The sequence below is a fragment of the Rana temporaria genome, chromosome 3, assembly GCF_905171775.1.
Source record: "Rana temporaria chromosome 3, aRanTem1.1, whole genome shotgun sequence".
Taxonomy (NCBI): Eukaryota; Metazoa; Chordata; class Amphibia; order Anura; family Ranidae; genus Rana; species Rana temporaria.
This window is the reverse complement of record NC_053491.1, coordinates 355,074,452-355,087,823: the sequence shown is the minus strand read 5'-3', so window position 1 is coordinate 355,087,823 and position 13,372 is coordinate 355,074,452.

Sequence of the window (13,372 nt, the reverse complement as noted above, 5' to 3'; positions counted from 1 at the left end):
AGCAGTGCAGGCCAGAAGCCTCCAGTTCAGGAGAAAATACAGCAAAGAGTGGAGTATACCTAAACATTACAGAACCAGTACTTCAGCTCATTTATCGGATCAATCCGTTATTCCGGCGAAAAGCCTCAAGTCTACAGAAACTTCAGTAAGTGTATCTATTTTTCAGCCTAGTTAAGCATAGGCCCTGAATTACTAATCCGGCTTTTGCAGCCGAGTATATATATGATCAGCTAAGCTCAAGCATTATCAGCCGTGTGATCCTCTAGAGACTGCCTGCAGAACATTTTGACACTCTGTTTAAACGCTGTGAAGATTTTGACACCTGCCTTCATGCCAGTAAAGCCTTCGTTGTTTTAACCCCTGTTGTGGACTGTGTTATTACCATCCTAACTAGCGGGGATACGGAGGCCCCCGGAGCTGTAGTTTCCCGGGGTATTCCAAGACTACAGTGGCGTCACGTGACAGAGAGGGTTAATACCATCTGGAAAAAGACAGTGCAGCGCTAGACAAAATATTACATCAAGTGTGAAAAGTGTGTCAATAAAATATTTAAATAAATGAATAAACCATGAATGAAAAATTATATAAGTGAAATATAAAAATAACACAATCTAATATGGCAATTATCCTCTGAAATAAACAGGACTGTTGCAAAAAATAAACATGATAACTAAACCTGTGAAGGTAAGTGATGCCTAAAACAAATGTATTTCTGCAGTGAAGCCAGAGAACCTGTCTCAGTGTTCCAACAAATCAGTGTAAATTATGCCACATAAATAATCACAGTGATAATGATACACAGTGTTTCAGTATAAGTCCATGTTTCATGGAAAGTATAAATAAAGTTGAATGAAGGTGAGTAAAATTAAATAGAGTCCACAAAGGAAAAAAAGCAAGGGAGGGGTTTTGTAGTCCCCTCAGGTGAAGATGAGTACAATTAAATAGAGTCCACAAAAGAAAAAACCGCGGGGGAGGGGTTTTGTAGTCCCCTCAGGTGAAGATGGTAAAAGAGCAGAAGATCCACCAAAAGACCGCAGGTGGAAATAGGAGGAAGCAATCCACAGACAATCCAATGTAAAGAGAAATGGAGGCTTACCGGAAAGCCTGTGACCCGACCTTCTCAGGAAGGGTCTGAACAGGCGTGTTGGGATACAAACGTCCCTCAGGCAGTGGAGATGGATCGATATCCTTCACGAATCAAACGTCAGGGTCCACAGCGTCGTAGCTCCTCATATGGGTCAGGGATGACAGCACTCACAGAGATATGTAGCAACGGGGGTCAGCAGATGTCATATGAAAAAAGGAAAAATTTCCATAGTATAGCCTGCTTGATATTGGTTTATTTAAAAATTCAATTAAAAATCCATTAAAAAGATTTCCCATACATAGGGAACAAATATACAAAGTCCTTGCAAGGAAAAGAAAAAGCTCCAAAATTTAAACAGACCGCCTTGGGCCGTTAGCGCATGCACAGTGCGTGTGTTGCAGCCCGACGATCGTTTCGTCGTAATGACATCATCAGGGGCACGCACACCTCACTGTGCATGCATGATTTATACAGCCCAAAGCTTAAGCGAAATGAGCTCATTGGCCAAGGCGGAGTTAAGACAAAAATCACAATAGGCTGTACTTCTCATTGAGTTACAAAGGAAAAAAGAACCATGCCATCTTGTGGATAAAAAAGCGTATTACCGCTCAAAAATATCTATACTTCAAAAATAATTAAAATTGACATGGAACCCGAAGATAGGGCATAAAGAACATACACTAACATTAATTCTAATGGTGTGTATGAGCAAAAAATGATTGCCCAACGGAAATATATATATAAAGGTTATATGTTAAAAAAAATGTACACCCATAATGTCATAGGGATTTTTTCCTTTGGCAATAATGTCTGATTGATTAGGACTTAGTAACATATGAAATACACACGAATCACATAACCAAATGCATAGATTAATCTGGCCCTCACTAAGGGTTAATACCACCTGACCCTGGGCTCCTAGCCCCAAGAACCAAGTAGCTAACCATCAAGCGCATGTGTGTGGCCGTGGGGCTCACCCTCCCCGGTCACCACACTTGCAGGTATTTATTACCTCTCACAGAGATCAGAGTATGCCCTCTGACAATTCCCTTTTCTACTTTCTCTCCAGAAGGATATAGCCATCTTTGTTCAGATATCATCCAGGGTCAGCATCTATTTCCTGGACTGAGATGCTGGTGTAGCTGGTGTATGGGTTGCTGAATGTTGTGGTGCACCTGGGAGCTCTCCGTGTATCCCGACAGCCTCCACACTCTCTTACTCCAGCTCTTCCACCCGACCACTCCTCCCCAGCTGGGCAGACCTGGGTATTTAAGGAGGCCTGCCCATTGCCAATACAAGTTGGGGATTGGTCAGGGGCAGGGCTTCTTTAAAATACCCCAGGCAGCTCCACCTCTCCTCTCCTCCTCCCTTTCTAGCACCGTCTAGAAAGAAGAAGAAGGTGACAGTGATGCTACCTGTGAGTGACCCACGGCCCTGAGCCACTCCCAGCCAAGAATAAAAACAAACAGGCCTAGCTACAAGATAGGCCTACCTTAAAGCGGAGTTCCACCCAAAAGTGGAACTTCCGCTTAATCCACTCCTCGCCGTCTTACATGCCACATTTGGCATGTAATTTTTTTGGGGGAGTGGGGGCTTTAGGAGGAGTGGCACTTCCTGTCCCACTTCCCCCTTCCGCCGAGGGGCTGCTAAGGCGAATAGTCTAATCGCCTTTCTGCAGCCCCTCCCTGTAGGCGATCGCCTGGGACACGTGACAGGTCCCAGGCGATCGTCTGTCCAATTGGATGGCGCAGCGCCGCTCGCACATGCGCAGTGACGCTCGCGCATGCGCAGTGACACTCGCGCATGCGCAGTGGGTGCCCGGCCGTGAAGCCGAAAGCTGTCACGGTCGGGTGCCCACACTTGGAATGAAGACGCCGGCCGGAGAGGGGGGGAGAGGAGCAGAGCCCCGGCGTGTCGCTGGAACGTGGAGCAGGTGAGTGTATGTTTATTAAAAGCCAGCAGCTACACTTTTTGTAGCTGCTGACTTTTAATAAACATAAAAAATGACTGGAACACCCCTTTATTTTCCTACCCTATAGAAAATGCTCACTCTAGCACCTACCTAACTAAAGGGTGCTACACTGGTTTAGAGATGACACAATCATGTAAATTCTGGTGTCTTTACAGTTTGTGGCTGTGCATACAAAGTTATAATATTGTAATTTTATGATTAGGTTGGAAACTGAGGAAATGCTTCCTTCTGCCTGTAGCAGACTGATGACATCATCTAACCCTAGGCAAAATCACTTGACTGAAGCTCAAGGGCTACATTTTAAAGGAAAACTTCAGCTTCAGTTATTAACATAAAAAAAATTGCCCAGCATAGTGAAAAGGGGAGCTTACATTGTGATACTCACTTTCAATCTGCAGAAAGTCTGCTCTTCCACTGGATGGGGCTGCTCTTCTGGGTTGAATGACAGCCAGCTCCATTGAACCTATATCATGTACACAGCTTGGGCTCACGGAACATGTCATCATTAGGCCCTCTCACACAGTACTTTATGTGGGTGTCATACTGTTTAGAAATGAGGACCATCCACCACTGCTGCCAGACAAGAAGAGGCTGGATTTATGCTCATACCTCCCAACTTTTTGAGATGGGAATGAGGGACACCTACCAGCAAAAGTATGCAGGCATAGGACACACCCTTGTCACTTAACGCCTGCCGCACGACTATTTACGTCCGCACAATGGCACGTACAGGCAGATGGGCGTATATATATGTCCCTGCCTTCTAGCAGGTCAGGGGTCCGATCGGGACCCCCTCTGCTGCGTGCGGCGGGCGGCTTACCTCAGGGAGCGATCCGGGACGACGGCGCGGCTATTCGTTTATAGCCGCCCCGTCGCGATCGCTCCCTGGAGCTGAAGAACGGGGAGAGCCGTATGTAAACACGGCTTCCCCGTGTTTCACTGTGGCGGCGCATCGATCGAGTGATCCCTTTTATAGGGAGACTCGATCGATGACGTCAGTCCTACAGCCACACCCCCCTACAGTTGTAAACACACACTAGGTGAACCCTAACTCCTACAGCGCCCCCTGTGGTTAACTCCCAAACTGCAACTGTCATTTTCACAATAAACAATGCAATTTAAATGCATTTTTTGCTGTGAAAATGACAATGGTCCCAAAAATGTGTCAAAATTGTCTGAAGTGTCCGCCATAATGTTGCAGTCATGAAAGAAATCGCTGATCGCCGCCAATAGTAGTAAAAAAAAAATAATTAATAAAAATGCAATAAAACTATCCCCTATTTTGTAAACGCTATAAATTTTGCGCAAACCAATCGATAAACACTTATTGCGATTTTTTTTACCAAAAATAGGTAGAAGAATACGTATCGGCCTAAACTGAGGAAAAAAAAATGTATACATGTTTTTGGGGGATATTTATTATAGCAAAAAGTAAAAAATATTGCATTTTTTTCAAAATTGTCGCTCTATTTTTGTTTATAGCGCAAAAAATAAAAACCGCAGAGGTGATCAAATACCACCAAAAGAAAGCTCTATTTGTGGGGAAAAAAGGATGCCAATTTTGTTTGGGAGCCACGTCGCACGACTGCGCAATTGTCTGTTAAAGCGACGCAGTGCCAAATCACAAAACCTGGCCTGGGCATTTAGCAACAAAATGGTCCGGGGCTAAGTGGTTAAAGGAGAAGTGTAAAAAAAAAAAAAAAAATTGGTTAAACCCACAAGTGCTTGTTTTACCACTAATATTCCTTTATATTGGCTTTTGAAATTTACAAATGAGGCCATTTAGAAATTGGATGAAAGATTTAGGGCTGGAAAACACTTTTTGATAGATAAAAAGTGTGTTTTATATACAACTCTATAGATCAGACCAAAATGAGGGACAAATGAGGAGCAATGAGGGACAGAGGGACATTGCTCCAAATCAGGGACAGTCCCTCAAAATCAGGGACAGTTGGGAGCTATGTTATGCTACCAAAGACAAATAATGCAAACAATACTGATAGTTTACCTCCATCCACAGTTCACTCTATTATCTCCATAAAGTTGCAAATTAAAGGATACTATGCACAGCCTTGCAGCTCTCGTCAGACCAGGGAACCCTTATGCAGCACTATACACTGGAACAGAGGAACAACGGCATAGTGTGATATCGCCAATAAAGCTTTATTAAAAATGTATCTCATACAAAAGTATTCACCAAATAGGCATAACACTTAAAATTCATCCTAGATGACAATCACTAAATCTGAGGTTTACTCAGAGCACTGAAGAAGCTCTGAAGAAGAGGGTGCACACTTGAAATACATAATCCAAGATACACATTTGATGCAGCAATTACATGCTGATGAATTGGTTGACAGTGTTTTGTATCCAATGGATTGATTGAGCCTCACCTTTAATACATTTTATGTTTCATATGTTTTTTCAAAGCACTTTTGTGAGTATAAGATATACCGCATAATATTATATTCCTAATGGGATTTTAAAAGCAACCAGAAGAAAAAAAAACAATTTAAATGTAAAAGATAAACTTTATTTACAATTTCATTTCGTAGTGACTTATAATTACTTGTGTAGCACCCTGGTGTTTAGGCAGAGTTGCTCTCAAATTTACCTGCCAGGTATAGCTACCTTGGCTAATTGTGGAGGATCAATTGAGTTCACCCTAGGTGTGGAATTGCTGAACTTCTCTCTTCTGCCACTAGGTGGCCGGGTACCTGCTGGCATTAGATAAGACATGGGCAAAGCAAGGACAGATTAGGAGTATATGGGGTATTTCAGCCAATGGGCAGGGGTATTCTTAAATCCATTAGCCTGCTGGGAGAACATATATATTTGGGTGGAGTCAGGTGATCAGGGTTCTGTGCCACCTGGACGGCTGTCTGGATGGACGTGTGTTATATTGCCCGGGCTGCTAGACCAGAGTTTGGGCCTATCCCGGTCACATCTGGCTGCGAGGCTGTCTGAGGGCTTATCCAGAAGCAAGAGAGCAGCGCAGGGTTGGGATTTAGACTTGCAGTCCAACCAGAAGAGACTGTTCTGCCGGCCAGAGAACCTGTTGTGCTCAGAGGTAGTGTGGAAGCTGTCGCCACTAAGTGACCAACCCCCTTTTTACCAGGAACCACAGTGAGTAGCTGAAGCAAGTATTCACACCAACTGGGGACGGTGAAGAATCAGGAAACTTCAGCGGGTATCAAGTCAGGGACACAGCCAGCGGAGGTGGCGCTTGCAGAGCACCCTTGTGTGTTAAGCCAGGGGTTGAGCAGGCCAGTGGGGTGAAGCTTGAGAAGTATCTTGAGTACCAAACTAGAGACCCAGCAGAGAAGCGGCGGTGACACTTGAGGAAGATACTACCGTGAAGATTGGAAAAGCTCAAGGGATTCAGTGGCAGTGAATCATCTAGTCTAGTGTGAAAGAGACTGGGAGCTCTGTGGACTGAAGAACTACAAGAAGTGATTGTAGTGGAAGTGAAGGAACTGTTATGCCACGTACACACGATACATGTTTTTCGGGTTATAAAAAATTAAGTTTTTTTTAATGTCATTAAAAACGATCGTGTGTGGGCTCCAGAGCAATTTTCACGATCTAAAAAAATGGCCATTAAAAATCTCGAACATGCTCTATTTTTTCACAACGTTTTTAACGTTGTCATTTTTAAGGTTGTAAAAAATGGTATTGTGTGGGCTTTAACGGCGTGAAAAACCCACGCATGCTCAGAAGCAAGTTATGAGATGGGATCGCTCGTTCTGGTAAAACTACCGTTCGTAATGGAGTAAGCACATTCATTACGCAGTAACTGACTGAAAAGCGCGAATCGCCTTTTACTAACACAAGATCAGCTAAAGCAGCCCAAAGGGTGGCACCATCCGCATGGAACTTCCCCTTTATAGTACGGTCATGTGTAGGCAAGGCCGTTTTAATGATCGGGTTGAAAAAAACGTCATTTTTTTTAGACCCTTAAAAACGCCATTTTTTTTAACCCGAAAAACGGTCGTGTGTACGCGGCATTACACTTTGTGTTAGTAACTGTTCAAGACTGTTGCCATGTTGCCGCAGGAGACAGCATTCCTACATATGCAGATGTGGCGTCTTGCTGGATGCCTTTCCCCACATGGCTGTCTACCTGTAGAGTCTCAGAGTTTGCCAATTAACATTGCAACTACCTAAGGGTGTCCTGGCCCTAACCCTATGCTATCTCTCAAAGTTCTTTTTAAGAGACAATAAAATGTTTTGCATTCAAGAAATGTCTGGCGCCCAATTAATATACCTTATACTACACGCACTGTGCCAATAAGCCACCATATACAGAAGGATGTCAGCAGTTCTTTGCTCTGAAAGTTCTCATTAGACTGGAGGAGGCCTGGGATCTTGCTACACTAGATATCTAAGATGTATTTTTAATAAAGTTTTATTGAAGATATTGCATGATACCGGCACACTTTCAATCTGTTCTTTAGTGTAGAGTTTAGGCTAGGTTCACACTGTTGGGGGTGCAGGACAGTGTGTAAATCACATGCGTTCCTGCACCTACAGACAAAACACACTGCTCTTTTGCAGGCACAAGTGCAATTAATTCTTAAAGGCATCCTCATGTATCGGAAAACACATCATCTTTTGAGGTGCATTAAACCACATGGTGAATAAGCACCATGCAGTTTCCATGTGGCTGCATTTTAGAAAACATGTAGGTACCCTTTCCCTGTGTTTCCCTCAGGTACAGCAGCCTATTCAAATGCATGAGCTGCTGTGCCCATGCAAACACAATTGGGTAGATTCACGTACCCTGGCCTAAAATTAGGACGGCCTAGCCTAGTCTTTTTAGGCTACACCGCCTTAAATTATTTAGGCTATTAGTGATTCTCAAACCACGTACCTGTTAATTTTCGGCGGCGTAGCCTAAAACGAGCGGGCGTAAGCGCGCCTTATTCAAATGACTAGGAGCGGGGTGTTTTGTATGGAAATGAGGCTTGACCTCACGTTTTTTGACGTTTTTTGTCACTGCGCATGAGCCGGCCGACTACATTTCCCAGTGCGCATTGCGGCTAAGTAGGCCGTACGGGCCTATTGATTTTGACGCGTACGTAAACAACGTAAATCCCGATTCGCGGACGACTTGCGCAAACGACGTAAAAAATTGGAACCTCGCGGCGGGAACGGCGGCCATACTTAACATTGTTATTCCACCTCATAGGTGGAATAACTTTAGGCGGCCTATCGCGTACGGAAACAACGTTAATCGACTGCGGCGGGCTCGCGTTCGTTCGGGAATCGTCGTAAATTCTCATTTACATAATCTAGGCCGGCCGCAATGTAAGCACCACCTAGCAGTAAGCCAAACATTGCAATCTAAGATAGGACGGCGCAAGCCGTCCTATCTTAGATATGTTTAAGTGTATCTCTGTTAGAGAATACACTTAAACATAGGTCGGCTTAGATTCAGAGTTAGGTCGGCTTAACTGTAGATAAGCCGGCCTAACTCTTTATGAATCTACCTAAGTATACACAAAACACAATGGGCCAGATTCACAAAGAGATACGACGGTGTATCTACAGATAGAATCAGATACGCATAGATAGGGCTAAGATCTGACATTGTTACACTGTGTTACACTGTCGGATCTTTTTTTCAATTTAAAAATGGCGTTCTTACGCCAGTGTTCTTACGTCGTTTCCGTAGCGGTTTTCCCGTCGTATACTTACCCCTGTTTTTAGCAGGCGCAGCCAATGTTAAGTATAGCTGGCGTTCCCGCGTCGAATTTGAATTTTCCAACGTCGTTTGCGTACGCCGATTCACGAACACGCGCGTCGCAAGTCCCGCTCACGTCGAAACCACTGACGTCCTAGTGACGTCAGTGGGAGCAATGCACGCCGGGAAATTCCCCGGACGGCGCATGCGCATTTAAATCGGCGCGGGAACGCGCCTGATTTAAATAGTACACTCCCCTAGCCGCGGAATTAGAATTCCGCCGGGGGATTTAGGATCCGCCGTCGCAAGTTTGGAGGTAAGTGGTTTGTAAATTAGCCACTTGCCTCCTAAACTTGCGGGAGCGGATCTTAATTCACATAGATAGAGCAGATCTATAGATCCGCTGAGCTACGTGAATCTGGCCCAACAGTTAGAGAATACACTTAAACATAGGTCGGCTTAGATTCAGAGTTAGGTCGGCTTATCTGTAGATAAGCCGGCATAACTCTTTGTGAATCTACCTAAGTATACAAAAAACACAATAGTCTGAACCTAGCCTTATGGCATTTATAAAGTACATTTTTTAATAATTGGGGAGGGGCCATTAATTATTTTATTGAGATTTGAATAGTTAGAAGAATTGTATATTATCTTAACATGCTAACGCTTATATTAAAGTAGAACTTTTATTTATTGCAGATAATAATTTAGCACGGTCAGTTACATTAGTTACAGCACATAATGTACATTCACATCAGTCCCTGCCCTCAAGGAGTTTACTATTTCAGATTCCTCTCTCAAATACTAAATCCAATTAATGATAAGAGTCTTTCTAAAGCACACTTCTTCTTAGGAAACGCAAAGCTGTTATTTCATCAGTGTAGAATTTTGGAGTGTAGGGGGAAACCCAAACAAGCACAGGGAGAACATGCAAACTCTACACAGATTGTATCCTGGGCCCATTTCAAACCAAGCACCCCAGTGCTGCAAGATACACAGCAACTGTACTATTCATAAGTTATACATGGAAACCTTCCAAACTGCGGTCTGGGGGTTTTATGCAACCCTTTGTTGGTGTCCCCTTGGGGCACTATTCCTACCAATAATATGAGACACTATTTCTCCCATTGACAACTACTATGGGGCACTATTACTCCCACTAATACCAAGGATGGAGCACTAATCTACCCACAAATACCAAAAATGGGGCACTTTTTCTCCCACTGACACCTACTATGGAGCAGTGCTGTAACTTGGCCTAGGCTGACAAGGCCCAGGCCTAAGGCGGCATATTGCTGGGGGGGGGGTCAAAAAACCACCCCCCACACAAAAAAAAATCCTCCCTCCTCCAAGCTCCCGCACAAAAACTTTCCCCAGCGGCCTGCGCCATACTGGGCCAGGGGAAGCGACTGGCGCCCCCATAAAATGGCCGGTGACTGGCTATACCGACCGCACATAATGAAACTGACAGAGCCTAATGCTCCGCCCACCCTCCTTTGCGACACTTTGGGAGGAGGTTGCAATATGTAACTTCCTGTCGGCCCAGGCTCTATGACAATAGAAGATAGAGGAGGAGGAGGGGAGGCCCCAGGTATGTGGCGATATCTGCTTTAAATTCCAGTGGCTAGGTTTCCAGTTCTACTCACAGTAATTTTACAAAAGAGGTTGCCTTTCGTTTACAATTGCTTTCTATCTTTATTTTATAGCACAGAGAATACAGCCAGAAGACAGGGATTCTCTTGCTTGTCTTTAAAGTTACTGCAGCAGAGGTCTGATTTTGGAGTTCTAGCAGGATGAACCCCCACTTAGATACAGTATCTAGAGCACTCAATTGGTGATTCAGACCTCCCAAAATTCAAATATTAGTTTTGAATGAATTTAGTCTTTAACATTTACACTTGATTAAACCCCATCTGTAGTGTAAGTCGGACCTTCAGAGCGCATGTGCTGATGAATATCTCCTAAACAGTGCAAAGGGTCATATTCAAATTAGGGGGTGCAGGAGTTTAGTCAGGCCTAGGGCAGCACAAAACCTAAATACACTACTACTATGATAGGGCACTACTCACCCTTCTGCTGACCACAAACCCTGTGGCCATATTTCTCCTCACTGATGCTGGGCGTAGGGCATTTTCTACCCACACTGGCCACAGTCCAACCCCCCTAACGTCTGACAGTAAACTGGCCCTTTTGTATGAAAACTTTGGAGACCCTTGTTATAGACCAGGGCTTGACAAATTTGCTTGGAATCTAGGAGACAGCTAAAAAAGTTAGGAGTCAGGTTTTTTTTTTTTTTTTTACGACCGACAAAGCTTTTTTTCAATATAAAAATTAACCAATCCTAAATTTACACAGAAAGACGACTAGAAACGAACACACACACACACACACACATATATATATATATATATATATATATATATATATATATACCGTATATATTTTTTTCCTTAATTAAGAAAAAATAAATAAACAGTTTTTACTTAAAAAAATAAAATAAAAATAAAATCTATTATGAAAAAAAGGGCTATATGAAGCTATTTAAACCAGCCACCCCACAATCACCATTAGGCAAAAAGGCGCCAGATGATGCCCGCAATCAATTCCTTCTCCTCTCCAGAAGGAGATGGGTGGGCAGTGAAAACAGGCAGGGGAAGCTCAATTAGCATTGCTGGTTGTCTTGTCATACCCACGGCCACCACAAGAGGGTGCCAGATTCCAGCAGGAAGCATAGGAATGCAGAAGGGCGCAAAGCTGTGGCCTCAAGATACCCCAGCTGTGCCGCCCCAATCGCCAGGTCGCTGATTCTAGTCGCAAATGCGACCTGGCGCCCAGGGTTTGTCGAGCCCTGTTATATACAGTGGCCAGCAGAACAGTTTCCCCCTTTGGAAGATTTCCCCTCCATTCCTGTTCTGGTGACAACTCAAAATTTTGGATTCCCTCACTTGCAGGTGATAACAGTCTACAAAACAAATACATAAGTGAGGGCACAGCAAATAAACAACTAACAGGGTTTCTAACTCTCCCCTATTCAAAAATAAATTGACTTTAGGTACACTCTAAATTCTGAAGCAAGTGCATCACAATATTAGGCAGGTAACCACAATAAGAAGAAGCTTAGCTGTGCTTGTCCTCCTACTCCTTTTACGTATAAGAAGTTCGTTTTTTCCCTGACGAAGGAAGAGGAGTTCAGGACTTGTATGCTGTGCCTTTTGGGACTGCTTTATGCTGAATGGTTGTATACAAGCTCTTCAGTAATGTGCAAAGTGTCTTTCAGTATTGTCATCTGCATCCAGCAGAGAAAGCTGACATGCTGTATAGGGCACTTAACCAAACTATAACACCAGAGATATTTTCAGACAACATATTCAACTGGCTTTAATCAGAACAAAAATAGATTAACATATTTTAACTTACACAGGTTGGATTAGATGAATAAAACACAGTCTTTGTTAATCTACTTAAAATAGAGCTCTTCTATAACAGTATATTCCATGGTACTGTGTCTATCCCAATAATGGTGTTAAACATGCAATGAAATGGCTTAAGCCTCGTACACACAACCGAGTTTCTTGGCAAAAACCAGCAAGAAACTTGCAGGGAGATATTTTTTTGCAGAGGAAACCGGTCGTGTGTACATTTTCGTCGAGCAAACTGTCGAGAAACTCGACGAGCCAAAAAGAGAGCAAGTTCTCTATTTCCTCGACGGGAATGGAGAAACTTGCCTTGTCGAGTTACTCGACAGCCTAACAAGGAACTCGACAAGGAAAACGATGTGTTTCGCCCGTCGAGTTCCTCGGTCGTGTGTATGAGGCTTTATACAGTGAGGGGGGAAAAGTATTTGATCCCCTGCTGATTTTGTACATTTGCCCACGGACAAGCAAATCAGTCTATCATTTTAACGGTAGCTTTATTTTAAAGCGGATGTGCCACTAAAAAACTATATTAAAAGCAAGCAGCTACAAATACTGCAGCTGCTGACTTTTAATATAAGGACACTTACCTGTCCTGGAGTCCAGCGGTGATCGCAGCAGATGACGAGCCGATCGCTCGTCACCCTGCTGCTCCCCCCTCCATCCACGGTGAGGGAACCAGGAAGTGAAGCGCTCCGGCTTCACTGCCCGGTTCCCTACGGCGCATGCGCGAGTCGCGCTGCGCCCGCCGATTGGCTCCCGCTGTGTGCTGGGAGCCGAGTGTTCCCAGCATACAACGGGGGGGGCGACGGGAAGCGGAGGAAAAACCCGTCCTTTGCCCGTATCGTAGGGCCGGAAGTGGGTGCAGATACCTGTCTGTAGACAGGTATCTGCACCCCCCTCCCCCCTGAAAGGTGTCAAATGTGACACCGGAGGGGGGGAGGGTTCCGATCAGCGGGACTCCACTTTAGAGTGGAGATCCGCTTTAAGAATGAGAGACGGAATAACAACAAACAAAATCCAGAAAAACGCATTTCAAAAAAGTTATCAATTGATTTTCATTTTAATGAGTAAAATAAATATTGGAACCCTTCGCAAAACATGACTTAGTACTTGGTGGCAAAACCCTTGTTGGCCATTCTATTTTGCAGATCCTCTCCAAGTCATTAGGTTTCAAGGCTGACAATTGGTTTCTCTAACCTTCAGCTCCCTCC